We start from the raw sequence: 17,309 nt of genomic DNA on the forward strand, positions 1-17,309 counted from the left end.
CCAGCCAAGACTCTGACAGCAGACAAGGGAAATTGATCACCTGTTTAACAAGCAAGGATCCACTGTTAGGAAGCAGCTGAGGACCGTGAACATTTTGACAGGAGGCTCCGGAGCATGCCAGAGTGAAGATAACCATCTTGACTGCAAGTCAACCAACCACTCCTCCCTTGCCCCCACCCTAAAACAAAAACATTTCCCTCCCCAAGAATCCAGGGAGAGCCAATCAAGCAAGAGTCGGGAGACTGAGTGGATAGACAAGAACCTCAGAGCACACCGCTGCTGTCAGAGGCAGGTGAGGAGCAGTGAGACGGCAGGTAGGCTTTGACAACTGTCACGCCACCATGACTGGCTTGTCAGTCGCAGGAGGCCACACTAAGCAGCAGCAGCCACCGTAGTGGGAGGCAGAGGACACCAGTCAGAATAGAAACAGACTCAGTAGGACAGGTAAAGAGGGAGGAGGAGCAACAGCGACCGGGACCATGCTCCCAAATAAGGAAGAACAGTATCCAAGTGATGGTTGTAACATGTAGAGACAGAAGAGAGAAGAGAAATGAAGCATCAGATACATCAGCAAGAACACCAAAGGAAAGCCAATGAATAGACCGACAGAAGCAGTCAGCAGGAGCCGGTAGGGTAAATGAAGCCATTTCTAAAAAGGGTGGAAGAAGGCAAAGAAACAAATTCCAGGAACAATTCAAACCAACTAAAACCTTCAGATACACATCTTTATTACAGTCAAAGACCAGGAAGTTAAAGCCACATCTACTTTAAAAGCTTGGGTGAAGAAATGTGTCCAATGTCTTAAGTAGTTTGAGATGGGGAGGCTCTGATTTCTGCAGGGAATGGATTCCAGAGTCTCAGCGTAGCCCCAGACAAGGCCCATCCCTCAGTGGCAGCTGGTGCTTCCTCAGATGGGGGGGGGATGCTAGGCAGGGCAGGTGATGGATAGAGTCACAGGTAGTCTCACTTGGTGGAAGACTAGATCCAGTGTGCCTCTTGGGGGCACACCCTCCCTCTTTATAAGCCCCAGGGGCACAGCGTCTCTCCTCTCACAGGAGACTCCAAGACAACACTGATGTAGTTAGTGGCTGGAGAGGCAGATTATCAGGTACTCAGGAAAGGAAGACCACAATGCTGACCAAGGCAGCAGAGCCAAGGCTGAGCAGTGTCCGTCTTCTGGCTGTCCCGGCTGGGCAAGAGGGGTGCGAGGCTGAAGGAAAGTGTCAGTCCATTTGAAGCAGGCAAAGTCAGAGTTCAAGTGTCAGGAGCGGAGACATCCAAGAGCAGAGCACAGGAATGAGAAGCAAGACATCCTGCAAGGTGCTTCTGCCAACAGTGCAGGCGAAGAGAAGCCTCAATACAGAGCCAGCTACAACACAGGCAAGGGGTTTTTGAGGGCGTCCACACTGGCCTGTGAGTCATCTCGGTCAGAGCTGGGTTCGTGACAAGATCCAAACGTCAAGCATGTCTGCCACCAGTCACAGAGGTTTCTTGTGTCCGAGAATCGTGTTGCACCTGAGGCTGAGGCTGCGGCTGCACCGATCGTTTCTGCCACTTCTGCAGCTGCTCCTCTGCAACTAAGAAGCAATGGACAGAGAGGGTACATCTGTCAGATGGCAATGAATACTTATCTCTTCTCAAGAGTGCCCCAAACCATTTAGATTGAGAAATAAAGTTTTTAAAAATGGATTCCTGTCCCCATAGGGCCCACAATCTAAACACTCAGGAGTTCCAAACCATGTCAATCATACCTACCATCGGGCACAGGGAAGATGCCCCTACTGATTGAGACCCTGGTACTGCTTCTTTCCACACCTTCAGAGCCTGCTCCTGCAAAACAAATGTCTACAATGCTCATGTCACAACAGTGAAGACCCAACACTACCTGTAGAAATCCTTACCATCACCACCAGCAGGGAGGAGCTTTCCAGCAGTCTAGCTGATCCTGCTGCTCCCAAGACTGGGATGCCATCACGTCTTCTTTCTGCTCAGACTCAGAAAGCAAAGCATAGAGAGGCTTAGACAAAGACATGTGGCTTTACAGCTCCCAACTAGAAACCCAAGGGGTGGAGCATTGTGTTGTTCACACTGTTCTCTCAGCCTGATGCCACCTGTGGGCCTCCTGGATGTAGCACCAAAACAGAAATGCAATATCAGAAACATCGTCCATACTGTGGTGGAAAATCATATTAGCAGTCGCAAAGACAGCTGCAGAAACCCCACAATAAATTTGATACCATGAGGGGGAAAAGTAGAGCTTGCCCTTCTTAGGGGTAATGTATCTGGTCCAGCCATAAGCAGCGCTCCCTTTTTCTTCAGGGGAGGCCCACAAAGAAGGAGGCCCGTCATCCAGTGCCTCAGTTGGCCACCCAAGGCACTGCTGAGAAGCCCCTTCTGTTGCTGAGGCCATAACTAATTTAGTAGCCCAATTATGTGGTATGTCCACAGATAATTGTGAATAATGGTGTTCAATTTGCAGAGCAAGTCCTTTCCCAAAAGGTTTACAGAAGTGCTGTCACATTACAAAAACATTTTCACATACAAGAGCTCAACCTACGCAGAGGCGGGTTGTGAGACTGTGAGGCACTATGGCCCTTTCTCACTGCATTGTCAGTAACATTCAGTCAAACATACTGTGCCAATATTTACTGGAGGATCAACAACATTTCCCTTTACAGAACAAGACACAGACAACCAACAAGAAGCCAGTTCCAAAAGTGCTCAGCTGAGTTAACATGTTGGGGCCCTGGGAGTTTTCATCACGGCTGGCCACTGCGCCAAGGCCCCATGGCTGATGGACATCATGGGCACTCCTTTTCCTCTCCTTTGTTTCCCGTGAACTGGCTGGTCACAATAATGGCAACCGTTTGAACTCATGGCTGGTTAGCCTGGGGACAGAACTTTGCCTTCGCCGCCTCACTCCGTTCTTGGCCTGCTTCTTTGTCCGACTGAAGTTCCTCCCAAGCTGCATGGATGTGCCCCCTGCTGTAAGCTGCGAGCTGGTGCTCACCACTACCCCAGTTGTTCTGACTGGCTGAGTTTTTTCTTGGCATGCGCTGGTATCCAATTACAGAGCTGGGCTCCCGGATCCAAAGAGAGGGGCCGGAGCAGTTTTTTCACTAAGAAAGAGTGTCTCGCTTTGGAAGACACAGATTTTTCTTTGAGGAAAAAGATGAGCTTGTAGCCATATTCTTCAGAGGGAGTCTTCAAAGTCAAAGAGGGGGAGACCCAGCATGAGGGTCAAGGCAGATGGCAGCAGGGTGGCCTTATGCTTCACTCCTGGCTGAGGGAGTCCAAGGGGCTGGCTGAACAAGCTGCCTAGACTGAACAGGCTGAAGTTGCAGGTTAGCATTTATTGGTTTGTGGTGGTGGTGGTGAGGACAACGTGCCACCCATCCAACAAATCTGGCGGGGAGAGGCAAACCTTTGGTACCAATTCCCTGGCCAGCTGCAGCCCCATGACAGAAGGAAAAGAGTGCACCAGCGTGGGCAAAGAGGGCAGGGCCTGTGCAGAGAGAAGCAGAGTCACCAAGAGCTGTGGCGTAGCAAGTGCGGTTGCCATCCTGATCACCCCCTTCACCGCTGCCCGCCTCCTCATCCGACAGGTACCAGACATCCATTTGTCTTGGGCGATTCAGGTGCAGATAGCTCCTGAGGTGCAACAGCATCTTAGGATCAAAGCTTCCAGTGCTAGGAAACTAAATCATCTGGCTCCACTTCTGCATGTACTGGGTAGATCAAGTGCCATAGCATTGACACACAAATCCAACTGGAGAGTCTGTCCCTGGACACTTTGATTTCCACCTATCGTCACTCTGTGGTGTTCCCCAAGACTGACAAGTAGGCCGAGGCTCCATGCAGTCCACCAGCCGGAAACAACCAGACACTTAGCCTATCAGCTGGCAGATCGGGCTGTGATGGTGTGAAGTGTCCCTCAACCCAGAAACACAAGTGATAATTTGTGTTTGGCATCAGTGGCCATTCAGAGAACTAGTTCACCATCTCACTCGATACAGCAGCATACTAACTGTGTGCAAAAGGCATAACCCAAAAATGGTTGTTACATTCATAATAGCACTTACATTTATTGCCAACTATCGACATGCACAGGCCTGGACCAGCCAGAACCTGGTTTTCCTTCATCATGGACCACACGAATTCTTCCCATCACTTCCAAGGCTGCCCTGCAGAACTGACAGGCAAATGGAGACAGATGAGCCTAGTATGCCCATGCTGCAAGAGCAAGCGCCAAGTATTACTAAGAAGAACAAGACATACCACCAGGAGCTGACTGCCAGAGAGAGTGCTGCTGAGGGAGGCACCGTGGTCTTGCTTCTTTCAACCCCTTCAAAGCCTGCTCCTGAAAAAGAGACCAAGGTTACGTCCATGGTATGTGTGCCACAAGAGAGAGATCTAAACACTTCCAGTCAAAATACATATTACCCGTGGCAGGGAGGAGCAGAGCTGGTTTCTGGCATTCTAGATGATCGTGCTGCTGCCAGGGCTGGGCCTGTGCCAGTTCTTCTCTCTGCCTCTTCCAGGACACAAATAGAGGCTGTTGTGTCCATCATGGATGCTGCACAAACCAAATTCAGGACACTGTCAGTAAAAGTCTCTACCACAAGCTGCATCATGAGCATTTCACTTTATTGGCTGGGCAGTGGGTTTGTTTATTGGGGCTTTGGGTTAGTTGGTTTATTGGGGCTTCAGGTTTACAGGTTGTGGTGGTTTATTTGGGAGGCTTCAGGTTTATAAGTTGGTTTATTGGTTGTGGTGGTTTATTTGGGAGGCTTCAGGTTTATAAGTTGGTTTATTGGGGTTTTAGGTTTGATTATAGTGGCTTGGGTCTCTTGGTTGAATTATTTATTGGGTGTATTGGTTGTGGCAGTTTCTTGGGGCATGTTGGAGCATTTCCTTGTAACCTTCCATGGATACTTACATCAGCAAGTGCAGCATATCCAATCTCTTCAATACATACAATGCAGAGAGTTGAAGACATTCATGGCAGCATTCTAGAGTCTGGTGCTGCTCCCGAGAGGGGACTGCGCTACTGCTTCTTTGCTCACCATCGAAGGCTGCTCCTGCCAAAGAGATGGAGGTTACAGCTATGAAACACATGCAGACTTAACAGGCATAAACCGTGCTGGGGCACAAGTAACCACTTGCACACTAAAGACGACTGGGACCAAGAATGGCCACTCCCCTTTTGAATCACCAAAATGCCAGCGGTTACTCACATCTGCCTATAGTGCTCATCTGAACACCAGTTCTGGCAAGGCTGGAGGGGCTGGTGCACCACACAGAGAGGCAACAGTATGGCCTGAGGGCTGGGGCGGTAATAGCTAACTTGGCTATGGAACTCTGCTTATGGGGGTTACTGGAGAGCCAGGGTGGTATAGTGGTTAGGGTTGTTGTGAGGAGAAACTTAAGTATGCAGTACACTGTTCTGGGCTCCTTGGAGGAAGAGCAGGATATGAAATGTAAAAATGAAATGAAAAATACTGGCCCTTGCCTACCCACAGGGCCATAGACAAGGAAAGGCTTTTAGTGCCGCTAAGCTATCTTCTCCCTAGTCCACAACAGAGAATTGGCTTGCTTCACCCACTGCCAGAAGTTGACTTTGCTCTCAAGATCAGGACGCACACACACACACCTTACCTCTCTGCAGAACAGCACAGGAGGCCATCCTTGTCCTCCCAGGTTCTCATGGAGGGAACTTCCAGTCTTTCAAGGCAAAATACTACAGCCACCTATGGAGGGAGAAGCACTTTGTCCCTTTGGGTCATTTGAGCTTCTCTGCAGGAGGAATAAAGGCTCCTGATCTGGTTTTTGGCAGCAGCACTCTAAGTGAAGGCAAGTCTGGGACATAAATTACAAACTGAAAAGTGGGGAGCCTTTAAAAGCTGCACAGGAAGGCACCTGCAGTACAGTTGTTATTATTATTAGATTTCTATACCGCCCTTCCAAAAATGGCTCAGGGCGGTTTACACAGAGAAACAACAAACAAATAAGATGGAACCCTGTCCCCAAAGGGCTCACATTCTAAAAAGAAACATAAGATAGACCCCAGCTACAGTCACTGGAAGTACTGTGCTGGGGGTGGATAGGGCCAGTTACTCTCCCCCTGCTAAATAAAGAGAATCACCACGGTAAAAGGTGCCTCTTTGCCCAGTTAGCAGGGGTCAGTTCTCCTTCCCTGCATCCCAACAGACATTTATTCCAATGCTTGTATAGGCAAAGAAGGACAGTTGTCCTCTGCAGAACTCACTCATGAGACCCCCATCTCTGCTGCAAGCCTTGGGGCCATCTGAAGGATCCCAAGTGGGCACCACTTGGAAAAGCAGAACACTTGGCTACCAGCCTAGGGCCCCATCCCCAGAACTCCCTGAAAAGAGACAAGCTTTTTTGAACTGGGTAACTCCCGATTCTAACCTGACATACAAAGTGAAGGCCTATGAGCATGTAGACTGTGCTTTAGTACACAGTACAGTTGAGAGCTTTTTAGTGTTGGGACTTTTTAGTGCAGGGTTACAGCCCTACGTTCTGACCTGGGCCAATAAGGATGTAACATGGGGGAGCACGAGAAAGTCCTGGTTTGTTCTAGCTTTAAGTACTAGATTCAAGAGATCAGCAGTATGACCACCAACACCCCTTCAATGGAAAATGCTACAAAGGGAGCAACAAATCAGTGTTAGCTGCTGATTTGGGGGGCAAACTAGAAAGATTGTCCTCTTGCTAGATCAGAGTCCTACATTTGAGACATGCAGTGACTGGCCCAGGGTAGCTTAGTAAATCCCATGCCTGAATTGGTATATTGGCTCAGTGCTGTACAGTTCTCAAGATATTGTGCCACACTGGTCCAGCATCCACAAACCCCTGAAAGCAAAGACAAGGCAGAGCTTCATTAAGCACCCAGAAAACTGAGCCAGATGTTTTAACCCAATTACCCAGCCTTTCAGAATTTAGGACAGGCACCAATCCCCAGAGCAATACACAGACATCCACACCTTTGTGGCTTTTGCAGTGAACACTGCACTGCTTCATGGCCAAGCTCTGGTGCTACCAGGCTGCCAGTGGATTTTGACTCTCACAAACTGGGATGGGAGAAGAGTTGTCCTGCACCTTGTCCCTTGATGTTAGGAAGCAGCAGAGACAACCAGAGGAGTAGCAGACTGCAGCATTTCTGAGCTTAGACTGACAGGCTGGTGAACACACACACCTACTGCAAACCAGCTTCAGCTGCACTGCCCGCCCTCCCTCTGAGGCCAAGACTTTTGTCTGCCTTACAGCAACAGGTTCTGCTATGTCCTGATGCTAATTGAGCACCCAGTCAATGTAGGAGGACTAAGTCATTCCACTCGAAAGAGTGTTGGGAGCATGGTATGAAAATGCACTACTGGTCTCAGGCATCCCAAGTTCACAAGACAGGATAAAGAGAGCTATGCAGACCTGGCTATCCTGTCCTTCCTCTAGGCAGTCCACAATCCTCACAAGATCCCTGTTAAGTGGGCTGTGCAGGAGCCACTGGCCCAGGTTAACCCAGTGAGTGTCATGGCTGAAGGGGTCTCCCCACTCCTACGCCACCACCAAGCAGCTGCCTCAATCCCATCCATTAACTGGTTAAAGTTAAGCCAAGAACACAAGCCAACACCACCAAGCAGCTCTTTGGAAAAAGCCACTGAAAAAAACAGAGGAAAGGAAGGAGCACATAACTATGTTTGGGAACAGAAGCAAACCCAAGAGGGCCAAACGGCACTGACCACCCGAGCCACACCACCACACTTGCAAACACACCCAGACGGGAGCTGCACTGGGCTCCTCCCCGCTTCCCCATCCCATCTCCAGCTGAACGCTTCTTGCTAGAGGCCCTCTGCAGCTTAAAGCCACAGTCACCTATTCTGCAGCTGGAGTGACATCCAGACTATGAGACTCTATAGGACTACTCAAGAACAGCAGTCTGGGGGTGTAGCTAGACACTGGGCAAGATGGCTGCTTAGCCCAAAAGCTCTTTCCCATGCCAGGATTTATATAAGAACTCAGCAGGCCCAACTGTTAGCAGCAATACTAAATCAGAACAAGCTGTGTGATAAACAAGTCACATGGTTACTAAAATGGAACCTAAACGTTTACGTTGAAAGCAAAACAGCAGCAGCAGCAAAAAGCCTGCCAAGCAGCATGATGGCCTCCGAAATGGCAACAGTGGGAAAATCACAATTGAACAAGGATACAGCTGCTAACAATGCTGTGCAAGATCCTGACTTAGCAATCCTTGGGGCAATGCGGAAAAAAGCTATCAGCACTGTGGGCCATGCACTGAAACCCTTAGAAGACTAATGCATCAGGAAAAGGATCACCAGTTTAGCTACGTGAGCCAGTGATGCATTAGATTCCAGTGATGCATCTATAAAATTAAGGGGGATAACTCCCAGCAGTGGGTGGGAATGGAAACATCTCCTGAACAGACAATGCTGCCATCAGAATGGCAAAGAGTTATAAGGCAATCTATCAGTCCTTAGCTCAAAGGCACAACGTGTATGGGGGAAATGGCTTAACAACCCAGTGCCACCGTGACCACCTCTACCGCACAGCATCTTCTGATCCCTCAAAACAGATCAATTTAAAGGAGGGGGGGAAATGAGAACTCTACATAGCTAAGGACAAAGGTGAACAGACTCATTCACAGCTGAAAAATAATGCAGGTGAGGTTAACTGAAACCAATTCAGTTTATGTCCAATCAATCTGTAGGATCACAAGCACTCAGGCATCCGATTTTACAGATCACACAAAACCAAGAAGATGATCGCTAGTATTTATGGTTTACTTAAATACTCCTTTAATTGGGCTGAAAGCTGTAAAGGAATTAGACTTAAGACAAGTTATCCTTGTTGGTCTCTGGTCCAACATTGACCATGCAAATCAACCTCTGCCACAGTGACAGAAAATACTTTAACATTAACTCATCGTTGGCATTTGCCACTTTGCAGCTCAGTAGAATATACCAATACTGGGATACAACTTACAGCCAGATCCCCAACTAGCTTTACTAGGGGTACAGTCAGAAGATGATGCAGTTAATTATGAAGTCTTCTTGGCCTATAGTTCAACACTGGCCAGAACAGAAGAGCCCTATCACTGGAAAGATCCAGTATTGCCCTCCACAGAGCAACAGTACATATGTCTGGGATATTGCACTGACATACAAGTTAATAAAGCTTCAACTTTCTCGAGGGCCTTCCACCTCAGATTATTGCATTAGCCACTGGTATCCTCTTGCAACATATAGAATCATGCATATGTCCTTCATGGTTCTACTAGACATTTCACATTTTGGAAAGCTGAAATAGGCATATTTTGGAGCAGGAAAGGCCTGATTTCTCTGGCTTCTGGGAGAACTCAAAGCAAGTGGAGGCAAACCTGGACATCAGACTCATTTCTCTGCTGATTCTTGGGCTGAAGTGATCAGATCCTCTACTTCACACAACCCTTGCAGCTAAACCCAAGAGTGAAACTCCTGGCTTCCTAACAACAAGTCTCCCTGTTGGCTGAAGCTAATGAGCAGGCACCTGGAATTGACCCTTCAAGAGCAAGTGCCAGCTCCAAGTGGGAGCCCTGTGAGCACAGGCAGAGGGGAGATAGTTCTCCGAGGCACTTTTTCCTTGACAAGCACAGAGGACTTCAGTAATGTCCTGCACAAGCAAAACAAATCCTTACATGCTCTCTCAACCAACATTAGGCAAAGAAGCAAGGCAGCTGAGATCACAGACTATTGGACCAGTTCAGGGCTGGTGTGAAGTGAGCCCATGGCTCTTCAATTCAGCCATACTCCTGAGAAGACATCACAGCCGGCCTCCCCTTCTCCTGCACAGGCCCATCAGGAAAGATACCCCAAGGACGCAAGCAAGCTCTTTGCCTTTAGACTGGAGATCTACCCTGATGTGTTAAGACAAGATTTGGCCAATCTGGACCAGAGACTGAGGTGGAGAAGCTGCCCGCTCCATTCCTACAAGTCACTGTGACTGAAGATGGAAGGTCGGCTTCCCTTTCAGAATCTATGGCCCTGCAGCAACACTCAGCCAGCACACCAGGTACAACAAGCCTTTCCCCCTTACTGTAGGAGGAGATTTACTCCGACTATGGGGAACGGGAAGGGAGCTGGCAGGCTAAGATGTTCTTCTCTTGACTTAGCTGGCAGGCCCGCTCTTGCTGATCCTGGGGCGTCTTCTCATGGCTAGACCCAGGTAGGGCTGCCCTACTGGCATAGAGCCAGTCATGAGAATGACCTTTGTGGCTGGACTAAAGAGTGGGGGGAACTGAAGAAACACCAGTGCTTCAGTTTTACTTGTTAGAACTTCTAGGATAGAAGCTTTAAATACTAAACTCAGTCAGAGAAGTTTAGTGTTGGAGCTTCTAAGTAGGCAACAATGTTCTACTCCAGTATCATGCCATGTCCAATAAAGACATTTTACGAGGCAGGAACAGGGGGAGTGCCAGTCAACTTAAAACCAGCAACCCCGTCAACAGGGTGGAGGAACCAGATAAAGCAGAGACTCAATAGGATCAGCCCTTTTAAAAGTAACTTAGAAATATAATTACCTTGCAGGATCAATGAAGAGATCTTGTGTTCTCTGTCTTGCAATAAAAGCCAGCTAGTCAGCTGCTTCAGAAGAATCCTCAAGCCAGACTCCAACCCTCCCTGAGCTGGCTCAGGCACACCACTGCCCACCACAAGCTCTGTGGTAGAACTGCTGAAGTTGTGATGCACCACTGTGAATGGAGAGCTTATGTACTCATTGAAAGGCACGCCCCTTCCTCAGTTTAGCCCTACTCTCGAGGAGGCCTCAGCAGACAGGAAGGGGCGGGGCTATGACTCTTTATAAGCCCTCAGTCAGTTCACAGGCTCCCTTTGCTGCTCCAGCAACTCCACTGGAGTAGACCTGTTAGGAGGAAAGCTGGCCTTGACCAACCAGGTAAGGTCTCTGTGTTTGCTCTAATCTGTTGTGTTGATCCTTTTGCTGCCAGGGCTGATGGGGAAGGAAGAGGGAGCAGAAGCCCTGCTGAGTGTGTGGAGTCCCAGGGCTCTTCTGAGGGGCAGTATTGGGGATCTAGTATCTAAGTAAGGGGTGGACTTACCTTTTAATAGGTTTCCAGATGCAGTCTGCTGCCAGTCAATGGAATAGTCTGCTGTATGTGTCGGAATTAATTTCGAAGAGATGGAATTGGTTTAAAAGTTAGATGTATTATCTGAAGTGGGTAATTCAGAGGACTGTAAATTATGATAAAACTTTTCAAACTTTCTGGAGATGTCTACGGAGCAAACCATTCATTTGGCATGGTTTGTAGATGGAATCAATCTGATGGCTTTGGACTGCCTTTTCTTGCTTATGCACTTAGCTAGAACGTTGCTTGCTTTAGCACCTCTTTCATAATTTGCCAGAGAAAGAGTAGCTGTTTTCTAATAGAGTGTGATTCTAATAGGAGGTTCGGCTTTATTTCTTTATGTTCAGCATATATGTTTTTGCTTGGTTTATTATTATAATATTCTTATTTTTTACAGTTCTGGAGCCTGGAAGTGTATGCAGCTGGTTAATCCCCTTTCCATGAAATATTGCTTTAAATGCTTCCCAAATTGTGGCTGGGCTGAATCAACAATCCGAGTTAAATTAAAAGTCAATCTTCCAATGTTTTGCATATATCTTTATTGTATAATAAATAAGTTTTCAACCAAGAAATTGGGTTATTAGAACTTTCAAAACTTAATGAGCATATTATCCAATTGAGATCTGTCCAAATGTTATCACTAATAGCATCTTGAATATCATTCTGTAGGGAACTGGAGATGAGAACATAATCAATCCTAGAACAAGTTTCATGTCTGGCAGACAAGAATGTGTAATCCCCTTCCCCTGGGTGTAACAACTGCCAAGGAACTACCAAATTAGCTTCCTTAGAGAGATATGCTATAGGGAACTTAGAAGTAGAAATATTGGGAGTATACTTGGAGGCTGACCTATCCAAAGCAGGGTTTATGGTTACGTTAAAACCACACCCATTTATCCAATCTTGAATCTTAATACTTTGAAGTTTTTAAAAGAGATTTTCAGTGACAGAGTATTTGGGGCATATATGGAACACAGTAACAAGGGTTTATCCAAAAATGTGCCCTCAATATATACAAACGGACCAAAAGAATCTTTATAGTCTTTCAAGGGTGTAAATCAGCAATTTGGGGAAAACAATGTGGCAGTTCCTTTGGACTTCGAGCTTCCAGCTGCTATCCCTGATGAGGATAATTAAACTAAACAATGTTGTTGTTCCTCTTTTAGTACGTGTTTCTTGAAGAAAAATTATATCTGTCCTTTGTTTTAAACACCTTAGAATGTTTGATAAGAAACTAAGCCATTACAATTAACTGAAAAAATATTTAAATCACCCATCTTTAAAGGACAGATTACCCATGTCAACAACTGCAAGTGCTATAACCAATTGGACTAATGTTATATCATAGGCCTTGAGTCGAAATACATCATCTTTGGCAGAAACTGTTAGCATTGAAATACATTCATAACTAAACCCAGGAACTATCCTTCCCTCCCCATCCTCCAAATCACCACCAAAAAGGTGAGAGAGAAAAGTAACCAGGTTAAACCAACTAAGACAATGTTAAACAGAATTCTACAAAAGAGTGAGGAGAACCAAAACCAATGTTCCCTCTCTCCCAGAACTAGGGAGTAAGTGAATCCAGTTACAAATGTGAAGAAAGCATGAAAGAGCTACTAAATGTTTACGTTCAGGGCTCTCCCCCCCTCTCCCGCTCCCATCCAGGTATCTTACTAAGCATATTACATGCTTATAAAGTGGGGTGGGGGAGTATAATGTGCCAAAGCATAGGAATTAGTTCTTTAATCCTTACTAGACTCCTTTATATCCTTATTAAACTCTTCCTTTAGCAGTGTCCTTTATCCGGAGAGCAATAACAATTAGAGCAATGGGTTGAAATTAGAAATTCTTTTCATATTCAGCCCCAATCTCCTACTCGCCCTCCTTGTGCCATTCAAGATAAAAGTTCAGTACCAAGGCAAATTATTATCTTATTTGCCTAAAAAGAAGTAATCAAGAGTAAGATTAGACAATAAGGCCAACTAACATTTCACTCAAGTTTCCCAAAGTGAAACATCAGGATTGGTGACTTCTGGGGCTGTCACTTCTTCCAACTAGAGACGCTTTGCTTTGCCAAGAAACTTTGCAGGCTTGAGAGTTGTTTGGTGAGAGACCCAGGGTACAAATGGCATTTCACATCTTTAGCTTCAAGGGGAGTCCAACAAGAGATACACAGAGGCAACAAAAAGTATTTAGTGAGTAAAGAGCTGGTGGAGTTTTCACTTCTTCCATTTAGAAATGCTTTGCACATAAGTTCTAGGTACTTGAGATTTCTTGGGCAAAAGGCCCAGGATGGAAAGAAGGTTTTTCTCTTGTGTGTCAGCAGCACAGAAGGGGTTGCAGCACCACTTTTGCCAGCTGCCATGTTCCTAAGCGTAGCTGCAGGCTGCATCCTGGTTCAAAAAGCCCTTCCTTGAAACGTGTGGTTCACAGTGAGATTCCTCCTCACAAGGCCACATCTGAGAGAGAGAGAAATGGAGAGCCAGACTGGAGGTGGGGGGCAGTTGTTTTGTGCTCTTAGCATGCTGTAGAAATGCTCATCTTCCTCCCTCCCTGTTCTAGAGAACTGCTTGGTTGGGGCAGAAGGCAGCTATCTCCTTAAACGACCCCCATTCACCCCAGAAGAGCCACATTCCCAGCTGCTGCAATACCCCACCAGTCTGACGCTCCCTGCCTTTGCCGCCACTTTGGAGAAGACAGATGTGGACAGACACACGTGTGCACACACCCTGCGGGGACTGTGCCCCACCCCATGTTTCCAGCTCTTCTCCTGCTTCCCCGTCTCAAGACCCAAAGGCGGCTGCCTGGAAGCTCTGAACTGCCAAAGCTCCTTCACTGTATTAGTCAAGATGCCCAGGAAACTCTCTCAGGAGCCAGATTCTCTCTCTCTCGGCCAGTGTTGAAGTGGTGGGGATAGGACTGGTGGTCTGTCTGGCTTCCGGCCCACCCTCTCTGCCCAGGGCCAGCCCTGCACAGGCAAGCTTGTTCATCTCCCAGTAAGCTAAGCGCGCGGGGGGGGGGGGGGGCGCACAGCGAACTTCACAACTAAGGTGCTGCAAAACAATTAATGGTAAGAGCAATTAAATGTTTTTAGTCTTTGACATGATTTCAATTGTTAACTGATTTAAGATTTTAAATGGTTTTAATTGTAAACCACCCAGACTCAAGTTTTGGGTGGTACAGAAATATTTCAAATAAATGTGCTGGGGTGGGGTGGGGTGGGTCTTGCTGCAGCAGCAGACTAAACAGCTGGTGTCGCCTTGAAGACAAATTTCCTTTGAGCAGAAGCTTTCGTGGACTTTTGGAAACCCCCTCAGCGGCAGGCAGAAGTCCTCAGGGGAAGGACCAGGGAGAGGCCACGGACACTGAGAGCGCCTGGGGCCACGCCGCACCCCACAGACTGAGGCACCGACAGCTCCTCTGTGGGGAGGAGGCTGGGCTGGGGCCCCAGAGAAGACAGGCAGACAGACAGAGGGAGAGGAGCTGCGCAGAAGCAAGACCCTCTCCAGCGGGCCAACCCTTGGGAAACGGCACTGGCCTCGGAGCCCTGACCCTCCCCAGAGCAGCTCCATCCCCTCAGGGGAAGCCCTGGCCGGGCTCACACAGGCAGCCTCTCTGGGTCCACCTCCTGGGGGCCTTGGGCAGCCACCCCACCCCCACCCCCTGATCCTCCTCCTGCTGCTGCTGCTTAGAGCGAGGCCTCCCCACGGGCAGCCCCGGGGATCCTGCCCCTGAGGGGACTTGCCCACCCCCACCACCTTCTAGGGGCCGCCAGACCCAGGCAGGCAGCCCTCCCTCTCCTCCCCCCAGCCCCATTCCCTCTGGCCGAGCGAGGGGCAGCCCCAGGCAGGCAGGCAGGCGGGGCCCGGGGGCGCAGGAGACCCCTCCTCCACTCACCCGCCTGCGGGCTCCGCGGGGGCAAGGCCGGAGGGCGACGCGGGAGGCGGGCACCGTCTCGACCCGGCGCCAGGCCGCCTTCTCCAGCGGCAGCCGCAGCGCCATCCCGGCGGGCACCGAGGAGGTGGCAGAAGCGGAAGCTCCGACCGACACGAGGCGCCCCGCCTCTCCCTAGAGACTGACAGGCCCTGGGCGCTGGCTTCTGACGTCACCCGGCGACGGGGGGAAGGGGCGTGACCTTGGCGGCCATTGGCTCCTTCCTCCCCGATGGCGCGGAGCCGGTGACGTCAGGCCCTCGCCTCTCTCCGCCAACTCCTGGGCTCCGCCCCCATCATTATCATTTTTATTATGAATTATTATTTACTCGATTTCTATACCGCTCTTCCAAAAAGGGCTCAGGGCGGTATACACAGAGAAAGAATCAATAAATAAGATGGCCGCCTGTCCCCAAAGGGCTCACAATCTAAAAAAGAAACACAAGATAGACACCAGCGGCAACCACTGGAGGGATGCTGTGAGGGGGTGGAGAGGGCCAGTTGCTCTCCTCCTGCTCAATGAAGAGAATCACCAGTTAAAGGATGGTTCTGTGATAAGCTAGCCGGGGATTTTTTGCCAGGAGAGGAGGGGAGCCTCCTCCTCCTTTGGGCCACGTGACGAGGAGGGGGGGTGCGGGGCAGCGCCCAGACAAGGAGGCATTGGCTGTCTGGAGCAGGGATTCCCAACGCTGGGTCCTCAGACGTTATTGGACTTCAACTCCCACAATCCCCAACCATAGGCCATTGGGGCTGGGGATTCTGGGAGTTGAAGTCCAAGAACACCGGGGAACCCAAGGTTGGGAATCGCTTTCCACAGCTGCCTCTTTATGGCAGGCGGGCTCCTTCTCCAGCCTCCCCAAATCTTCACTCCACACCCCCCCCACACACACACACCCCTCTGGCCAAAGACAGTCCCCGATCTCGGGGCTAAGAGACTTTGCACAGCTGAAGGGCGCCCCGAGCCTGGGAGAACAGCAAAGGGCCCCCCGGTGTGTTCCCCGCCTCCATTCCGTGCAGCTTGGGAGGGAACAGGGTCCGTCCCCAGGAGGAGGAGGAGGGTCCCCACGTGCAGCATGGATGTCTGTCGAGGTTTTGCCTAGTCGAGGCTACAGGAGTCTCGCTCACGCACTCTCGCTGCTGAGCATGCGCAGGTGCTTTTGCAGGTGGCAGGCGGAGGAGCGGGTCCAGCCCGTGAGCCAGAAAGCAACCCTGCCTGGACCCCCGAGCTGCGCGCGCAGCCTGCCTCCCCACGCTCTCCATGCAAGCGCAGCAGGCGCCGCACAGTTCTCCCGAAGGGCTTTCCTTGGGTGAAGCCCCCACCCCACCCACCCCCTAACCACGGCTGCTGCTGTTCTCCTCCGGGCTCCCTCCCCTGCCGGCTCCGCTTAGCATTTGAATGAGAGACTGCCGGGGGGGGGGGCCTGCGAGAGAGATGCCCCTGCAGGGATGATGCGCAGCCCTAGACTAGCCCCGGCTTGGCCTGCAGGAGGGGGACCCAGCTTCAATGCCTGGAAGCTTCTCCCAGTAACTTGTGGGCCTGGGAGGGAGTCCTGCTTAAAACCTTGGAGAGCTGCTGCCGGTCAGAGCACAGTCCAGAGCCAGATAGCCCAAGGTCCCGACTCATCAGCACAAGGCAGCTTCCCCTGGCGCTTTCCTGCACCGTTTCCTTTCCCATCCCTTCCTGTGTGTTCCCTGCTGCCGGGAATTGCTCCCTCCACCTTGTTCTGTCTTTTTGGACTGTTGGATATTTCAGATTCAGGAGCAGGACTCCGGCTGTGACTGGCCTGCAACTCCCAGGATGCCCTGCTTGGGAATGCTGGGAGTTGTAGTTCAGGAACATCGGGGTGCTGGAGGCTGCCTCCCCCTGCTGGCTCTCTTTGCATGCTGAGCCTTATGCTGGCAGCACCGAGTGGGGCAATGGTTAGAGGCAAAGACACACCCCGCTTCAAATCCCCACTAAGTCACACAGCTGGCTCTGGGCTCCCCGCTCTCTCTCTCAGCTGAGCCTGCCTTGCCAGGCTGTTCAAGATAAAAAGGGCAAGGAGGGGGGGACCAAGGATGAGGCCTCTCAAATGGTCTCCCACCTCAATGGGGGCAGCTTAAGTGAAGGAGAGCCGTTTAATTCCACCTTGCCCTGGTGCTGGAAGGCTTTCCTTCTTTCCTCTCCCACCTTCACAGCACGTGCTACACCCCATGACAGCCAGAAGTTCTCACACTGG

General features: G+C 49.8%; 2 long non-coding RNA genes across 8 annotated transcripts; both read right to left on the reverse strand.

Moving 5' to 3' along the window:
• Nucleotides 1-704: 704 nt before the first annotated feature.
• Nucleotides 705-10,740, reverse strand: LOC128338934 (uncharacterized). Of its 7 annotated transcripts, none has more exons than XR_008312774.1 (8): nucleotides 10,595-10,740; nucleotides 4,940-5,081; nucleotides 4,444-4,576; nucleotides 4,279-4,360; nucleotides 4,083-4,192; nucleotides 1,902-1,993; nucleotides 1,756-1,830; nucleotides 705-1,577 (listed from the first exon to the last, which is right to left on the reverse strand). It is a non-coding gene; the product is annotated as an uncharacterized LOC128338934 (long non-coding RNA). The 7 variants fall into 7 exon arrangements; XR_008312770.1 differs by having other exon boundaries at nucleotides 1,902-3,505; XR_008312771.1 differs by adding an exon at nucleotides 5,659-5,750 and having other exon boundaries at nucleotides 1,756-3,505.
• Nucleotides 10,741-11,674: 934 nt separating this feature from the next.
• Nucleotides 11,675-16,441, reverse strand: LOC128338933 (uncharacterized). Its single transcript, XR_008312767.1, has 2 exons — nucleotides 15,056-16,441; nucleotides 11,675-13,617 (listed from the first exon to the last, which is right to left on the reverse strand). It is a non-coding gene; the product is annotated as an uncharacterized LOC128338933 (long non-coding RNA).
• Nucleotides 16,442-17,309: the final 868 nt, after the last annotated feature.

The sequence above is a fragment of the Hemicordylus capensis genome, chromosome 17 (assembly GCF_027244095.1).
Source record: "Hemicordylus capensis ecotype Gifberg chromosome 17, rHemCap1.1.pri, whole genome shotgun sequence".
In the NCBI taxonomy this organism is placed as follows: domain Eukaryota; kingdom Metazoa; phylum Chordata; class Lepidosauria; order Squamata; family Cordylidae; genus Hemicordylus; species Hemicordylus capensis.